Raw genomic sequence first — 17518 nt, forward strand, 5'->3', positions numbered from 1 at the left:
ACGGACCTACACTGGATTGATACTTTAGTAAGAAAGCAAACTTTCATGGTGTCAAACCATGAATTTTGAGGGCTTATTCCTTATAACATCTAAATTACCTGATATAATATTTAACTAAGTAATTTAACTTGCAAGTAATTTTTAAAGTTATTTTACATGAAAAAAAAACCCACCATGGACATATCACAGAGAATATAAAATCCATGTAAATTTTTAGGATAAAAAGGAACTTCAAAAAAATTGTGAGTTTACAGGAAGATATTTTGGGGTAATTTCCCCAAATCCTCCCCAGGGTACAAATGTACTCTCCTCTGCCAGTAGAAGTAGAATTGCCTCAAGAATTTTAAATAAATCACAATGTCAAGGTTGCTATACATAGTGTAAATGATGTTATAATTCACTTAATTTTTTTTTTAATAAATTCAGAGGGGCATTTCTTCCAAGTGGCCCAAGTGTATAGAGTTTTACTTGGGAACCAAGGACAAGAATGAGGGCTCAGTTTTTTCCACAGTTTTCAATTAATATTATTTGTAATCAATCTGAAGAGAAGTCACTATGTAACCAAGACCCTTTGTCCTCAAATACAGACAAAAAATGTACTTCCTTTATGATAAGGTAACTAACATGGCAAAGTACATCATTTTCCATTTTTTGATTATGTTTTTTTTTCTTGTGTGATGAAAAAGTAAAAGGATATCTTACCTAAGACAGAGTTTTAATTCAAAATGCCTCAAAAGCTGAGCTGGCAGCTGGATTCTTGTGTTTACAGAAAGCTAGGATGATTCAGCCTGAGCTCAGAGCTCAATTTAGATCACAGCATCTGGATTCAAAACACATGTGAGCTGTGGCAGCAGGTTTCCAGGTCATGACTGATCCAAGACAGAGACCTGTGACCATTCACCAGAATAACTCCAAATGGAAAAAAGTGCCTGAGGGAGAGAGAAACCTCAGGGGTGTTTGGAAGGCCTGGCCATAGTCAGCCCCCTCCAAATTGCCCAGTAACATAAGCATTTCCTGCAGCTGACAGGTGCTGGGGAGGCCAAGGTAAGGCAGTGGGGGCATGACACTAAACAGTCCCCGAGTCCGCTTTGTCATGGTCAGAAAACATCTCTCACAAATGACTTCTTTCCTGAAGCAGCTATTGTTCAGATTAAACCATGGGAATCTGGTCAATGGAAAACCTTAGAGAGCATACATTTCCTGCTAAGATCTGTGCTTAACTTTGCTTTGTTTCAAAGAGAAAAACTGGGGTAGGCAAAGGGAAGGGAATATTTTAATAGCTTTTTTTTTTTCTTGGTGAGAAGAAATCATAGCCACAGCCAACTATAATGTAGGCTACACACTGAAATCTAAGAGGGAAAATATAGTAGCACAAAATCTTCCCAGCCTAATTTTATCTCCATCAGAATTCACCTCGCTCCTTCTTTAATTTTCCTTGGATGTGATATATCCACAACACTGGTGGTTTTGCAGCTATGGGTTTTATGTGCAAGAAAAACTACTTCCCCTGCTGCTTTTCCTCACCTTCCCCCTCCGAGGTCTCTCTTTCTCTCTCTCCTTCTTGTCTCTTTGTTGTGAATGTCAGGGCTGTCAGTGTCACAGTCTGACATGATTAGTGTTTCTGACACTACACCAAGAAGCAGACGGAGAGCAAGGAGAGCGGGCGGAGGGGACAAGAGTTAGGATGCACGGCCATTTAAAGCCAAAGGGAAAAAAAGAAGCCCAACCTCCTTTTCTCTGAGGTTCGCTGATTACAGGGCAACTTATAAATCACCCTGGGTTTTTCTCATTTATCCCATTAGTCCGTGTTCCTGCTCTTGTGGAGATTCCCTAAGGTGTGGATCCATTCTGTGAGATCAAAGTCGGTGGCTCCAATAACAGAGAAGACAGAATTCGTGATTCAGCAGATTCTAAGGCTGTGAAGTATAACAATCGGCACACTTTGGGAAGATAGCACCAGTCCATTTCGAGTATCGATTCACTGCACTTTGTCACTCTAATGATGTTATCTCATTAAAAGAGATAAATGCTCCACTGTTCTTCCCGGAGCATCTGCTTCTTACTCTCCTCTCTTTTTCAACAGCATGGCTCTCAGCAGCAGCACATTAAAATCAAATTGAAATCCAATGCAAGGCTTGGCGACGGAGCTGCTTACCGAGGCTTCTTTTTAATTGCTTTTTCTTACTCTCGCCCCGTTCCTGCTCTCCCCTCCCCAACAACTATCATCCATAGAAACAAGCAATGTAAAGAGAAATAGATGTAGAAAGTAATCATAATAGGAAGCCATTTATTGAATGCCTATTATATGGAGCCTCCACCACGTCAACATTTAACTTCTCTGACCATGACCTTCCAAGGTAAGTAGAGCAATCCCCAGTGTGCAAGAGAAGAAATGGAATTTGATGGTAAAGTACGTGCCCAAGATTACACAGGTAATGGGAGGCTGAGCCACAATTTGAACAAGCGTCCATCCAATGCAAATACTTTTTTTTTTAATCCCCATTTTCATTCATGGAACAAATAAGTAAATATAATTGCAACTTGATTAGAATAGGTAAAAAAAAATGTAAAAAAGATGGTAGCAATTATTCTTCAGTCTGCTAATACCCAGGAACATAATGCCACAGGCAGTGCAATAGTTTTGTTTCAACAGATTTCTTATTAAATAAAAAAGGTAGCAATTTTCCATAATGAATGTTTTATACATTATTCCTTTGTGTATCAGGCCTCTAAAGTACACACTATTAAAGTCTATTAAAGTCTGTATTTAGCAGCATTACTAATGTGCCTTTGGGGAAATTATTACAATGAACCAGCATCCGTCTTTCACAAAATTTCAATTGTTAATATTCCTCTTCTGATCTTCAATACACACGTCTATTTTTAGCTATAATCAGACCCCATCCAAAATGCCATAATCCCAGCCTAGAGCTATCACAACAAATTGTTTATGGATTTCAGAAAAAACAAAAGATGCAGATATTGCTAACTTCAACCAACCTTTGTTTTCCTGCAAAACTCATTGCAGTGATTCTATTGTCCTAATTAACAGGTGCTCCTTGATCACTGTGACATGTGATGACACTTTATCTCTTTGGCTAGGGCTGGGTATCTTAATCAAGTGCTTATATTTATATCTAATGGAGACTAGCCTCTCAGGATAATGCCATTTTGTGAAAATCTGAGGGTGGTAAGAAGTTACAAAACTATTCCATAAAAAAAGGACAATCAAATAAATAACCTAGAAGAACATATAAGCTGTGATTAGTAAAATCTAATTTTTTTCATTAAAACCTAAACATTGCCATTTATGAGAGACTAGAAGTATGTCTTCTGAACACTAACTGAGGAATGTCTGCAAAATAATGTAGTTTTATATACTCTAAACAGGCATCTCTCCTTCTCTAGCACATTTATTAATTTTATCACCCATTATGTGGTTTTTAAGAATGAAGCCAATGGTGCACATACATTCAAAAGCACAATGTTCTCTGGAAACATCTTATAGAAAAAAATGTCAGGCTTATGTTATAGAGACAAAAGACAAAAAAGGGAATTGGAAAGAATATGAGCAAAGAGCTACGTGCTGTAAGACCACTGTATGACAAAAAAAAAAAAAAAACAGAGAGGGAAAAAAGGACAATTTGAAGTATTAGGTACTGAAATTAATAAGCTGGGTTGGAAGTAACCTCTCAGTTATGCATTTCGCCTTATACACAGCAATACCATTGTTTGAGATGAGATGTTCGCAACATCAGGCAACTCAACTTGCTTGTTAATATTCTAAGGATGGACAAGCCACAGATTAAGTACCTAAATAGTTATGGTTCCAATCACCAATTAACTAAATAGGATGTAACTTAATTGTACCCATTAAGACCTACTAATTGAGAGAAAAAGGGCAGGGTTGAGGACTTGGAAGACAGATTCACAAAGGTCAGAATTCACTGGCCTCTTTGTTACAGGAACCTGGCCACCAACAGCATCAAAAAGAGAGGTCCCAGCACACATCACATGTCCAAAGGACCTGTCTAATTATGCTGTGGGCTTGTGTGGGCTTAGTTCACTATGGTGATGCAGAACAAGAACCCACCAGTTCTGTCAACATTTAATTAAAACTCCACACGAAGGCTGGCATGGAGCAGTTCGTCAATTAAGAGTGCAAAAACTTGTAATACTCAAGAAAATCCTAGGCGCTATTCCTTAAATCTTCAAGAAATAGGGATGAACAAGATCCCAAAACCAACGATCACAATGTGTGTAAAGTGCCACTGAAGAAAAGGTGAAATTGAATATCCTCTTTCCTTCAGGTGAAACCTATTTTATGGTCAGTAACTATGGCCACATTTCAATGGGCTTATCATGGTTCAAAACTAGTCCTCTCAGATTTGAAATTATATTACAGTCATGTCAAAACATATCTCTTCTCCTGCTGTGGGGCCATTATGATCTTAAACCAGAAGTCCAGCCTTTCCACTCCAAAGCCTTAATTTGCCTCCTACCTGTTCAGATGCTCCTTCATCTTTTCTGACATGACTGGGAGCTGTTAAGTCAGGCCACTGACACCTCCACCCTCAAGTCAAGGTACTGTCATATCCACGTGAATCCTGCAGTGGGTGAGCGTGGCCTTAGGGCTGGCGCTGACTTCCAGAGGCACCAGAGCATTATTCATCTGGTGCTCAAATTCTCTGGACAGAAAAGTTCATATTCCCAATGTATACCCTGGACCATGAAGACTGCTTCTCAGAGAATGGGCCATGAACGCTGTTCCACCATGAGCTCCTCTGAAATTCAGAGGTGGGGCTGCACACCTAGGAGACCAACTGAAATGTGCTTCTGTTAAGGAGAAAGGAGGCGAGGCCTTGGTACTGACATGAAAACGTCAGTGTTGCTTCCATGGTAGAAATGACTGTATCCAGAGATCATTCTACGTGTAACAGGAAGCATTTCTCAAATAGCATGTATGTTTTATCTGTATTTACATGCACAAACAATATACATGCAAATATTTTAGCAACAAATAAGCATAAGCATATTCAGTTAATTCTTTTACATTTGTCTTACTTCCTACTTCATATTCAATCGACTATCCACTACATTATATTGAAGTTTGCACTCCCATACCTCTAAGAAGGGAATTATATTCCTGTTTTCTTCCTAAGAATTCACTGAATCTGCCAGTGTGATGCACATGAAAGAGAACAGAGGTCCAATTTCATCATTTCTATACACCCCACATTTAGCAGAATTTGACTTACATGTAACACAGGTGCTACACTGGCCTTATGCCAACAATGTTCCATTTAGCCTCATCAACTCTATAAAGCCTTTTTTTTTTTTTTTAAATAAGGACTAAGGACATTTTCTCCTTAAAGATGTAGAAGGTGAGAACAGATGTGCTATAATGTCCAGGGCACTTACTGCTCACAGTCCAGGGTCCAGTTTCTTAGAATAAGAACTACCAAGGGGCACCTGAGTGGCTCAGTCAGTTGAGCATCCAACTTTGGCTCAGGTCATGATCTCATGGTTTGTGAGTTTGAGCCCCACATTGGTCCTGCTGCTGGCAGCCTGCCAGCACAGAGCCTGCTTCAGATCCTCTGTCCCCCTCTCTCTGCCCTTCCCTCAATTGCGCTCTCCCAAAAAATAAATAAAAAATATTTTGAAAAAAGAACAAAAACTGCCAAATACAGGACATAGGCACAGTCTAGCTTACTGGGTCTCAAACTCCTATCTCAGGACATGCTTAAAAACTACTGCAGACTTTAAAGAACTTCTGTTTATGTCAGTTATTTCTATCAATGTTCACCTTATTAAAAATTAAAACTGCGATATTTGGAACATGAAAACACAAGCATACATCTCAACAGCCACCACGGGGATAAATGTCATTGCATGCCATGTAGCCTCTTGAGAAACTGTACTGAATGTATACTCAAGAGAGTGGAAAGGCCAAAAAAAAAAAAAAGTCTTAATATTATTATGAAAGTAGTTTTGACCTTGCAGGTTGCCTGTGAATGGGCTCCCCAGGCGTTCCCAAACCATAGTTTGAGAACCACTGGTCTAAACTTGTATACATCAGCAAAGTCTTTTGAAGAGCTGGATGAAGAAATGACGCATAATGAGTAAGATGATGTAATGCCATTTAAAAGTTTTGAGTCACTGAATCAAAGGACAATATCTTTTTCTAGAGCATTTCTCTTTTTACTATTGCCCCCAAACCATTAGCACATTAAAAACCTCCTTTCTGGTAATACGTCAAACAGAATCATTCCCAAGTTCAAACCTCTGTTTTTCCCAAGGGCTCTCTCTTTTTCTCTTTTCATCTGTCACTAAATACCTTCATCCATTCATACCTCAAATGCAAAACAACTAAAGTGGTATTTCCTTTAAAATCCTTGCTTTTTTTCCTGACTTACAATCATATATACAACTACTTATGGTGGGAAAGTTGAAAATACAGAAAAATATTTTTAAAAATAAAAACAAATACATACCATGTACCCACCCTCTGAGAAAACCATTGCCAACTTTCTGGGCAATATCCTTTCGGCCTTTTTATCATGAATATTTAAAAATATAATGAAGTTTGAGGCACCTGGGGTGGTTCAGTCAACTGAGCATTTGACTTCGGCTCAGGTCATGATCTCACAGTCCATGAGTTCAAGCCCCACATCGGGCTCTGTGCTGAGAGCTCAGAGCCTGGAACCTGCTTTGGATTCTGTGTTTCCTCTGTGCCCCTCCCCCATACTCACTCTCTCTCTCAAACATAAATAAACATCAAATTTTTTTTAATATAGTGAAGTTCATATCTTAAATATCACTTAATGTCTTTTTATATATTATTTTTAGTATGAAAGAAAGTACATTGCAAAAGAAATTTAGAACATACAAGCAAAAAGAAGATAATGCTCTTAATATTATGATGTATCTGCAACTTTCTTTTCTGTGGGCAGACATGTATGTTTTTTAAAAATGAAATAATGAGGGGTGCATGGGTGGCTCAGTTGGTTAAGCATCTGACTCTCAGTTTTGGCTCAGGTCATGATCTCATGGTTTGGGAGTTCAAGCTCTGCATCAAGCTCTGTGCTGACAGGGCAGAGCCTGCTTGGGATTCTCTCTCTGTCCCTCTCTCTCTCTGCCCCTCCCCTGCTCTCTTTCTCTCTCTCTCTCTCAAAAGTAAATAAACATAAATAAATAATGAAATAATAATAAAACTATACATATTGTTATATAACCTGCCTTCTCCACAATTTATTTAAAACATGTTTTTATGTCATTAAATATTCCTTCATCCCTCCCTGGTATTTTTATTGTATGGCTGTACCACAGTTGTTACTTTTATAATTACTATTATCATAATATGTGATGAATATCTTAGCTCAAATTTTGCACACATCCATGGCAATGGTCTTTGGGTAACTGTTATAGAAATGGAATTTCTAAGCCGAAAGGTGTGTATATTTTTGAGGCTTTGATACACATTGTCTAAATTCCCTTGAGAAATATGTTCTTTCACTGCATCTGGGAGAGCCCGAGAGTCTCATTCCTACTTTCACCGAGTACATTTTACAAATCCTCATCAATGTGTAGGTAGAAAATGCTACTTCATTGCTTTAGTTTGCATTTCTTTGATAACTTTTGAGGTTGAGCATTTTCTTATGTTATTTTTTGATTGTATTTTTTCATTTACTGGTTTTTATCTTTCTGTTCTTTGCCCCTTTTCTATCAGAGCACTCATCTTTATCTTAACTAATTTGTAAGAACTCTTACTAAATTAGCTAATTTAACTCTGTGTCGTACATGTTGTAAAGATTGCTCTGGCATGTCTTTTGTCTTTAGGGTAATTCAGAATGCCTTGTGGTGGAAAGAAATTTTGAGGCTATAGTCAAATACATTCTCTTCCTTTATAATTTTTACCACTAGAAATTAATAAGGCCTTTATTCCAGGGAGGAATGACTTAATTTTTATTTGCATTTTCTTCCCTGTCCCTAGTTTCAGACGTGTGCAATATTTCTTCAAAGTCTTCCACAAAGGGGACTTGGCCATTGCCTGCAGAAAAACAAGGGTGGAGATACACTCGATATAGATGGGCCATTTGGTGATACCACCAAGAGTGTCCTAGAGAGGGGAAGAGAAATTCTTCTATGTTTATTAGTCATCAATTCCTTGTATCACATCCAGTAGCTCTGTCAACTTGCTCAAGTGAAAGAAGTTTAAAATGGAAAAAGTTTTAATGTTAGGTGTGTGTTGAAACGTTAAAACCTCCGAAGTAAGATGACTCTCCTTACTTTGGGCAGAACAGAAGCTCTGGATGGCAAAGACCTTTGTTTTGTTCACTGATGTCTCACAAGCACAGTGCGTGGTACATAATACACACCGTAAGGGTGTGTTGGGGGAGCTGATGTTTAATCAAGAGTCATGTGTATGCCAGGTGGAGAGCCAGGAGTGATGAGTTCTGAATTTCACTGCTTCATATTAAGGAGGTGCCAAGAAAGAAAAACTTTAAACGAAGGCAGAAACTCAATTTCATTTTTACTCTTTAGTTGACTGTAGAGATATTGATCTGAGTGTAAAGGTGAAACTGCCTCAATCTTGGCACAGTAAAATATTCAGAGAAAAAATTCTGTTGGGTAGATATTAAGCAAAACAATAGCATCCACCCACCAAGAGAGATAAGAGATACTACTCAACTTCATTTGATGCTATGGCATTTGTCCAAGCAATAGCAATCAGATCTGGCTTTACTTGAACATAAGAAGGAAGAAACAGTTCTCAAGAAGATTCATTTTCACTGTGTGTGTGTGTGGGGGGGGCATTCTGTATAATAACGGAAAAATCGATTAATTTTCAATCAGATGGAGTGTCCTCATAAATTCAAGGCAGACAACAGCATGTGATAAGCCTTCATGAAAATGACGACCATGAGGGAAAGAGTTTAAAATTGTAATTCCAAGGTTGCTGCTAGAAAGAGATATCTTTCAAGAGCAGAACACTGTTTCCTGTTAGTGTGGTTTTGGGAACTAAGATAGTGGTATGTACTCAATGTACATCATTCTGCCCAATTTGCCTCTACAAAATCCCATCCTGTCTAACTTGCCTCCCATTTGGCTATCATTTTTTAAGTAACACCCTAAAATTCTTTCTTTACAGCATGATAATATGTAAATAACATAGTCCTTCTTACTAGCAAACATTTGTATTATAAAAGCTGTATTTATACATATTAACTAGGGAATGCCTGAGAAAGTAGAGAGGATAGAAACTTCTGACAAAACTTAAAGTTAAATCCTTATTACAAAGTTTTGGGTCAATATAAAGATTGGAAAGTCAGCTCTTACAAAAAGATCTATGGAGAATATGGAACTTGGAAAGATGGGTCTTCAAGATTGGATGAGAGCTAGGGAGAGTGAGTGGCCTGGGAAAACTTGTGCACCCATAATTCCTCTAACATGTTAGGCTAGAACATGAAGCCCAAAATGTACAACTATTAATGCCTGTTTATAACATTAAAAAGGTGAATAAATGTGGGGGTATCCACTATCCACTCTGTATTAATCTTATTAGGATGCACCAGTGCTAGCTGTCTGAGGGCTGGAAGTGTACCCCTTCCTGGTGTGTCCCCAGACTCTGCTACACATAGAAGTTCAAGAACATGAGTAATGATGGCCCTACCTGGTGGACAGCAGTTCACTATCAGGTTAGCCTGATTATATTAGGCAGACAAAGGGTTAATTCATTTGACCAATGGCCATGGGGGCAATTCCTGTTGTTTTCTAGAGAGATCATCTCTAAATAACCCCAAAGAGAGATAGATGTCAATGCCTCACTGTGATCAGAACTGCCCTGTCACTTCACAGCAATTACACTGGACCCTAGAATATTCTGTCATGCTGCATCCTGACACCTCCCCAGTTAAAGTGTCCCGTAAGCTAGCAGGGGTTTGGGAAGGAAAAAGAGTTATTAGAGTGTATGTCCAAGTAAGTGGAAAGTGCACAATTAAAATGTCTCCAACTTTCTAGGAACAAATCTACCTAGAAAATCAATCACACCCACAAAAATATTTCCAGCATTCTAACTTACATATCCTAATTGATGAGATGATTGTCTGGTTTTACTTACACTGAGAAGATCTATTTCCTCCCCAGAGGGTAATCTATTCTTTGTCTTATGCCAAGAAACCCATAAGAAAAATGCTGACCTATGAAGGTTACACATCATGCTTAATCACTACTTTAAATTAAAATAACATAAAATAAAGCATTCATTGGGCCACTTAGACGGAACATAACTTCCCAAAAGCAACAGACACACCTACTGAGACACTTGAAATGTCTGAGGAGTCTGGTTCCCAGCTGTGTATCAAGAGCCAAACCATGACATCAGGCCTTGAACTGCTCTGGAGAAACTCAGGGCAGGGCCATCATAGCAAGCTGTGCCTGCCAATCAGAGATTTCCCAAGAGTTGTCTTAGCATTTCAGTACACCAAACTCTAACTAATAGAAGCCAAGGTTTGCAAAGACCACAGTGATGAATCCCCTCTCTTCCCCACGCTCCAGTCATGACCTTGGGGTGGAATACCTGCTACTTTCCAGTGTTCCAAGAGCTCTCTTCTCAAAAACTGCTTAAAGGTAAGTATTTAAGCCAATGGGGGCGGGGGGTCGGGGGTGGTGGGTGGTGGGTGGAAGGTTTCCTTCTCTTAGGCTTAACTCAGCCAAATGAAAATCACTGAAAAACAATTGCTTATTATTTTCTGGTCTCTTCTAGTAGGGTTATGCAGCCACCCTGAGAAGACTAAACAAATGGCCATGAGAAAAATTACCGCTGAAAAGGGTTCTTAGTAAAAGAATCTCAACAAATAAAATGGGCTTTCTCCATAATACCTTTTGAAGGCCACTGTCTAAAAGCGCTGTCCAACTGCATCACAACCCATAGCTAATGTGATAAATTAACCTCTTCTTGTAGACCTCTGGAAATGTCTCTCCCTTGTTTTGGATCCTTCAGTGGCTCTCAGAATTGGACACTTAACCTCCTTCTCTGGACTCATACCTACCATCTTCCACCACTGCAGTGATTCTCAACCAGGGGTATTTGTGTCCCCCCAAGGGATGGACACTGGCCAATGCCAATGTGTGAGTTTTTTTTGGTTGTCACAACTCAAGTGGGAGAAAGGGAATGCTACTGAATATCCTTCAATGTGGAAGACAGCCTCTCACTATAAAGAATTACCCAGTCCAAATGTTAACAGTGTTGAGGTTAACAGTGTTGAGGAGAAATCCTGCTGTACCAAGCTCTTTGTTCTCTAAACACACCAGACTTTCTCATATGCTTCTGTGCCTAAACATAGCCTGTTTCCTTTACCTGGAATGCCCTGCCCTACTTCTTTGTCTAAGAAATGACCATTTATCAATCAGGATCTGACTCAAAATGTCACCTCCTCTATGCTGTCCCTTCCATATCTCCCAAGGTTGGATGTTTCTTCTGTGCTTCCAGAGTTTCTGGTACATATTTAATTAAAACCACTAGCCACACTCCCCCCAAGCCTGTCACCCGCCACAGGCAAAACCCAAGCCCCATTCATTGTTCATCCCTCAGGGCCCATCTGGTAATCACTTGCTACTTGCCGAGTCAAACAAGGAATAAATGGAAATGTTGTAGATACACCTAAGACTCTCTTGCAGAAATGTCTAAAGGACAACAGTGTCCCCAACATCAAAAACAACCACAGTAAATATTTGTCAAATGCTTATAATGTAGATAGGTACTATATTAAGTTAATATGGTGCACATATTAATTCATTTCATCCTTCTGACAACCCTACAAGGTAGGTACTATTATCATCAGCATTTTACAGATGGGCAGATGGGGAAATTGAGGCACAGAGAAATTAAGCCCCTTGTCCAAGACCATCAAAGCTAGTATCTGGAAGGGCTGATATTTAAACCCAGGTAGTCTGGCTCCAGAGCCTCAATCTTCCAACATTCATGCCAAGGCAGTTAAATTAGCAACCAATATTTCAGTCAACCAGAAGCCTCTGACAAACACAGTGACATATCCGTAAGACTATACAACCACAGCATGGCCACCACCTCCTGTGACCCTGCCTATAAACACCACTTGCTGGGGTCACACAAGTCTCCAACCTCTGGAATATCTGTGGCAGGAGAAGCAACCTCCTCACACCATGGGAAGACATTACATACCCAGAAAAATCAGGGTACTGTAAAGAAGACACAAAGGCTGATTCCCAAAAATATCTCTTACCTTGTTCATGTTGCAGGGACTGGAGCAAGGGCTCAGACATGTCACAGTGCAAGGCAGCTCTGGAAGATTCTCTTCGTTGCTGTAGACCTCACTTCCCGAAGCAGACAGCTGCACTGCAAACACAAAGAGGAAATCCATCAGCTGGCTCTCAGGAAGACACAGAGCAGTTCTGTGTCCAGTGGAACTTTCTGCCATGATGGCAATGCTCCATGCCTGTACTGTGGTACCACTATGGTAACCACTAGCCACATGTGGCTAGTGAGCATTTAAAGTGTGGCTAGTGCAGCCAAGGGCTGAATTTTAAATTTTATGGGAGTTTAATTAAATTTAAATGTAAATAGCTACATGTGGTTAGTGACTACCATATTGCACAGCACAGGTCAGAGAATCAAATTCTAGATTCTAAAGAATCAAATCAAAAGTCTTAAGGTCACAGATATTGGACGTGCCAGTGGCCAAGGAAAAGCTGGGTATTATATGCTCAGAGTAACTGCAGATACACAGAAACAAGAACATTCATTCAACTACTATTTTCTCAGTACTTACTAGGTGCAGGGTACTGAGGATATAGTGATCAATAAGCCAGAGAGGTCAGTTATTTAAGAGTTTCTAGCTCAGGCATGTGCTTCCTTGGGAGGAGAAAGGATCTAGCATGTAAGCAGCACTTACTTTGTGCCAGACCTCAATGCCTTCCCTGCTGCCTACAAGGAATAAAGGAACAGACAAGCATTTGCTGAAGACTGGTTGTACCACGGTCAGGGCTTAATAGATAGGACCTTCCACAGAGCCCCTACTGTAAGGGAATCCAGGAGGTCAGTTTCCCATGGGCCAAATGAACCAGATGATTTAACATCCCCTCAAATGGAATAAGGGTCCCTGTTTTTATCCATGCTATTGGTTCTTTAGGGAGGTTTTTTGATTCACTTGAATTACATTTTAGAGTAAAACAGTTATTGTACTGCTCCAGGGTTCTTACTTTATCAAATATTAAGGAAAAATAAGAAAGAACTATCTTCAACCCCTTAATTAGACCTGTAGCCTTTTCTTTGAAAGATGTTTATGGGTGAATTTGATAGGAGAACAAACATTGTAAGGTTCCTTGTAATCACCTTATTTCTGTGTTGTTTTTCCTGGCTGCATCTGGGAAGTGTTTATGTATCTGAAACTTTCCATAAAGACTAGAATTACAGGTTTAAAGGCAACTGCAGGGCTTTAAAATACATTTGATTTTTATTTTTTAATTTTTTAGGTTTATTTCTTTATTTTGAGAGAGAGAGAGAGAGAGAGAGAGAGAGCGAGCAGAGGAGGGGCAGAGAGAGAGGGAGAGAGACAGAATCCCAAGCAGACTCTGCACTGTCAGCACAGAGCCAGATACAGGGCTCGAACTCACAAACCATGAGATCATGACCTGAAGTGAAATCAAAAGTAGGAGGCTCAAACCACTGAGGCACCCAGGTGACCCCAATTTTTAATAATAATACAGTAACGATATAGAAAGTGTTCAATAGGAAAAGAAACAGAAGTCATAATCCCACTAATCATAATCACCTTCAGTTCTTAGCACTCAGCCTTTGTCTATTGGGGAATGACATGAGGCCCTGGTGTGTCTGCTGAATCGAGGACACAGAGAAGTCCAAGGCTATATTTCCTAAGTGAACATCTTTCACCATTAAGAAAATGGCTTTGTAATCTGTATTTTCAAAAGATAAACTCCTACTCCACACACATTACTATTCTGTGAACATGATATTATTAGATTCCTTTACAAATCAGAAGATAGGGAGAGGAAATTACAAATCACTCCTTGACTGTTTGAGACATAGGGATTCCAAAGAAAATACCACATTCAGTCATAGCAATAACATATTTTAACAATGATGTACAACATGGAGAGACCCTGGAATTCTGACTTTATAGCCTAAAGACATCCAAACACCCCTGTATGTACCTGACGCCTGGGTAATTGATGCCTCAAAGTCAAGAAAATTCAGTATCTAATTCTAACCAATCTTATAATGACTGAAAGAAAATTATGCATATAACTTTTACTCTTTGAGTTTCCAGAAGCAGATACTAATAAATTTATTTTTATTTTTTTTAATGTTTACTTATTTTTGAGAGAGAGAGACAGAGTGCAAGTGGGGGAGGACCACAGAGAGAGGGAGACACAGAATCTGAAACAGGCTCCAGGCTCTGAGCTGTCAGCATGGAGCAGATGCAGGGCTCAAACCCATGAACCGTGAGATCAAGACCTGAGCTGAAGTAAGATGCTTAACCGATTAAGCCACCCAGGTGCCCCTTCTGTTTTATTAAAAAATTTTTTTAATGTTTATTTATTTTGAGAGAGAGAAAGAGAGATGGAGAGAGTGCTCACATGAACATGAGTCGGGGAGAGGCAGAGAGAGAGGGAGAGAGAGAACCCCAAGCAGTCTCTGCACTGTCAGTGCAGAGCCCAACATGGGGCTTGATCTCTTGAACCATGAGATCACGACCTGAACCGAAATCAAGAGTCTTGGATGCTTAGCCAACTGAGCCACTCAGGCACCCCACATTTCTGTTTTAAAGTAGAGCTCTACACGTGCTGTTTCCTTTTTAATAAATGTAATTCAGTACCTTTAAAAACTATATAGCCTAGCACGTAACTGGGAAACTTTTCCAAACGCCTTGCACAGATGTCTGATGTCACAATTCCATTCAAATGTACACATTGGTATCAACACAGGAAAGGTGGGCACAAGAAGATAATAGCAAACAGACAAGGATTCTTGAACACAATTTCCCCAAGGAAATTCCACCCAGCTCCAATCATGCCACAATCCCCTCTCCCTCAGAGCTTGGGTATACAGTCTGCACTAAAGCAATTACGGATTCTCCCCTGTGACCCCACCACCCCAAGTGTTCTTATGTCATTTTCATGTATATTGGTTCTACAACAAAGTCAAAATAAAAACTCTTTGAGGGAAATATTAGTCACATAGAAAGTTCTTAATAAATATTATGAATAGACTTTTTTCCTTGCTCTCACTCACAGAGCCTAGGATGATGTGGACTCTTAATGGAGAATCTTAAACACAATGTTGATAATCACTGCAGACTGCCTTTGGGTTTTTTTTTTTTCTTAAGGAAAATCTTTTAATGTCCAGGATTGTAAATATTTTAGGAAAACATTGCTAAGAATATCTTACAGCTATATAGTGCTCAAAACTGTACAATGCACTTTTATATTAATACTCTCAGTTAGTACTGATATTGATCTGAGTGGTAGTTTTTTAAATGATGAAACCAGATTCAGAGAAGAAAAAGAATTCTTCTTAGTCATGCCGTTACAGGCAGTAGACTCTGGCTAGAAGTGACTTCATTTCAAGATACTACAGAATTAAAATACGTACAAAGCCCACAAATAAAATAAACCTCTCCTAATAACACACACACACACACACACACACACACACACACACACACACACACCCCACCACCACCACCACCACCACCACCACCACCAGAAAACACCTCAGCAAACAGATAACAGTTTTAGAAATTGGGTCAGTTCACTTCTGGCCAGCAACCAAAAAGACTGGCCTTGTTCTATCAAGTACTTTAAATCTTCTTTGAAACAGAGAGAACCTGGTTGTTCTGCAGCCAATTCCATTTAGAAGCTTAGAGAAATCCACAGCTTAAAAAAGGAGAGTGAATCTTAAATATAAAGCATTAGGGGAAAAGATACCCGTGTTACCATGGTGGAATTAAGGGAGTTTTCTTCTTTATTCTATTTTTCAATGTTTCTTTTTAATCATCCTCGAAGTTGGATTCCCATGATACTAAACAAAAGGCAAATACAGATACCTTCAAAGGATGCCTGGAGAACGTCGATCCCAGAAGCTAACGTGGGACTTCCACTCTGTTGATCCTAACAAAGTTGGCTGAATGGGCAACAAAGCCTGTGGTCAACCTTAGGCTTAGGAAAGGTTAATGAAATGTAATTCATCTTTCCAGGCGGGTAGGAGTGTGAGTAAGCAGAAAAGTAGAGACAGGGTAAGAAGAAGAGATCAAAGAGAGAATGAACAGAAAAGGTGAAGGCTACAAAGAGAGAAGAAAACGAAAGGACAGGTAAGCAAACAAAGACACCTAGAGACAGGATCAGTGATGCAGCCTCTCACCAAGCGCCCCTCACCATCCAGGCCCTCACTAACAGAAGGGACGGAGAGGTTCAGGCTCCTGGTGACAGCACCACATCCTCTGGCTTCTCTGGGTGTCAGCAAGTGGGGCTGGAGTCAAGTAAAGACCGGGCTTACCTGTTTCTCCACTATTTATTTACCACCAGCCTCCACCTACCACAGAGAAAAGTCTATTTTCCCTGGATCACTGATAATGTGGTATAGAGGTATGGTGGGAACAGCATAAGCCAATTTTATTCTAGTCTCCTTACTCTAATGAGAGTACTCTTTAGAGTACTTACTCTTACTCTTGACACTCTTAAACATGTCGAAGGCTATTTGTGCATGTGCGTGTGTGTGTGTGTGTAGTGCTATTTCTTAGCCTTTGGAAATACAACTAATACTTATTGCCAATACAGAATGGAGTATGATGAGCTGGGCTTTTCTCCCCACTCCAACTCCTCCACCCCCTTCCAAGACATTCATTCTAGAAGGCTTCTGTAATACAACTCAAAGCTGCGTTGCTCAGGCACTCCTATGGGAAACAGGCCCATAGGAGCAAGCAGCAGATCACTCATAAGGGTAATGGTCTTGCTGGTTTTTAGATATAATGCACCCTGATGTCAGTCTGTGGAATGGCCTCTTGTTCCTCCCCTCCCACCACCAAATCCAGCAGCCTAGGCAGAGGGCTCAAGCATGAGGACCCGAGAACTTGTGAGGAAGGATTAAGCAAAGTCACAGAAAGACAAACAGGGTTTGGAGAGAAAGGGGGAAAAAGCAAGATGACAAGTGTAGAGGAAATTCTCTAAAACTAGGACTTAGGAGCTTGGGAAATCAGACAAACAGATGAGAGATATATCCCTAATTCCCTTCCACCCCTGTTTTTACGAGTTGGAGTAATTTACATGTCTCTGAAGTGAAATCTTACAACCTTCAATTGGATGGAATCCTTGTACAAGACTAGATAAATTTTAAGCCCATTTTATTACAGACAGTCCAATCCTTCTCTTCCACAATAAGGGGCATGGTGCTGGGATTAATGGATCCAAAGGTAAAGCAACAAACGGACCCCTCTCCCCTTCCCCAAATATACACACTCCT

At 39.8% G+C, this 17518-nt stretch overlaps 1 protein-coding gene across 1 annotated transcript in view; it reads right to left on the reverse strand.

The window, feature by feature from the left end:
- Nucleotides 1-17518, reverse strand: part of BACH2 (BTB domain and CNC homolog 2) — a 354231-nt gene that overhangs the window by 246387 nt on the left and 90326 nt on the right. The window contains exon 2 of the mRNA XM_043591946.1: nt 12264-12376. The gene's annotated coding sequence lies outside the window, so the exon portion shown is untranslated. The remainder of the gene's footprint in view (nt 1-12263; nt 12377-17518) is intronic.

This window comes from Prionailurus bengalensis, chromosome B2 (assembly GCF_016509475.1).
Source record: "Prionailurus bengalensis isolate Pbe53 chromosome B2, Fcat_Pben_1.1_paternal_pri, whole genome shotgun sequence".
Lineage (NCBI taxonomy): Eukaryota > Metazoa > Chordata > Mammalia > Carnivora > Felidae > Prionailurus > Prionailurus bengalensis.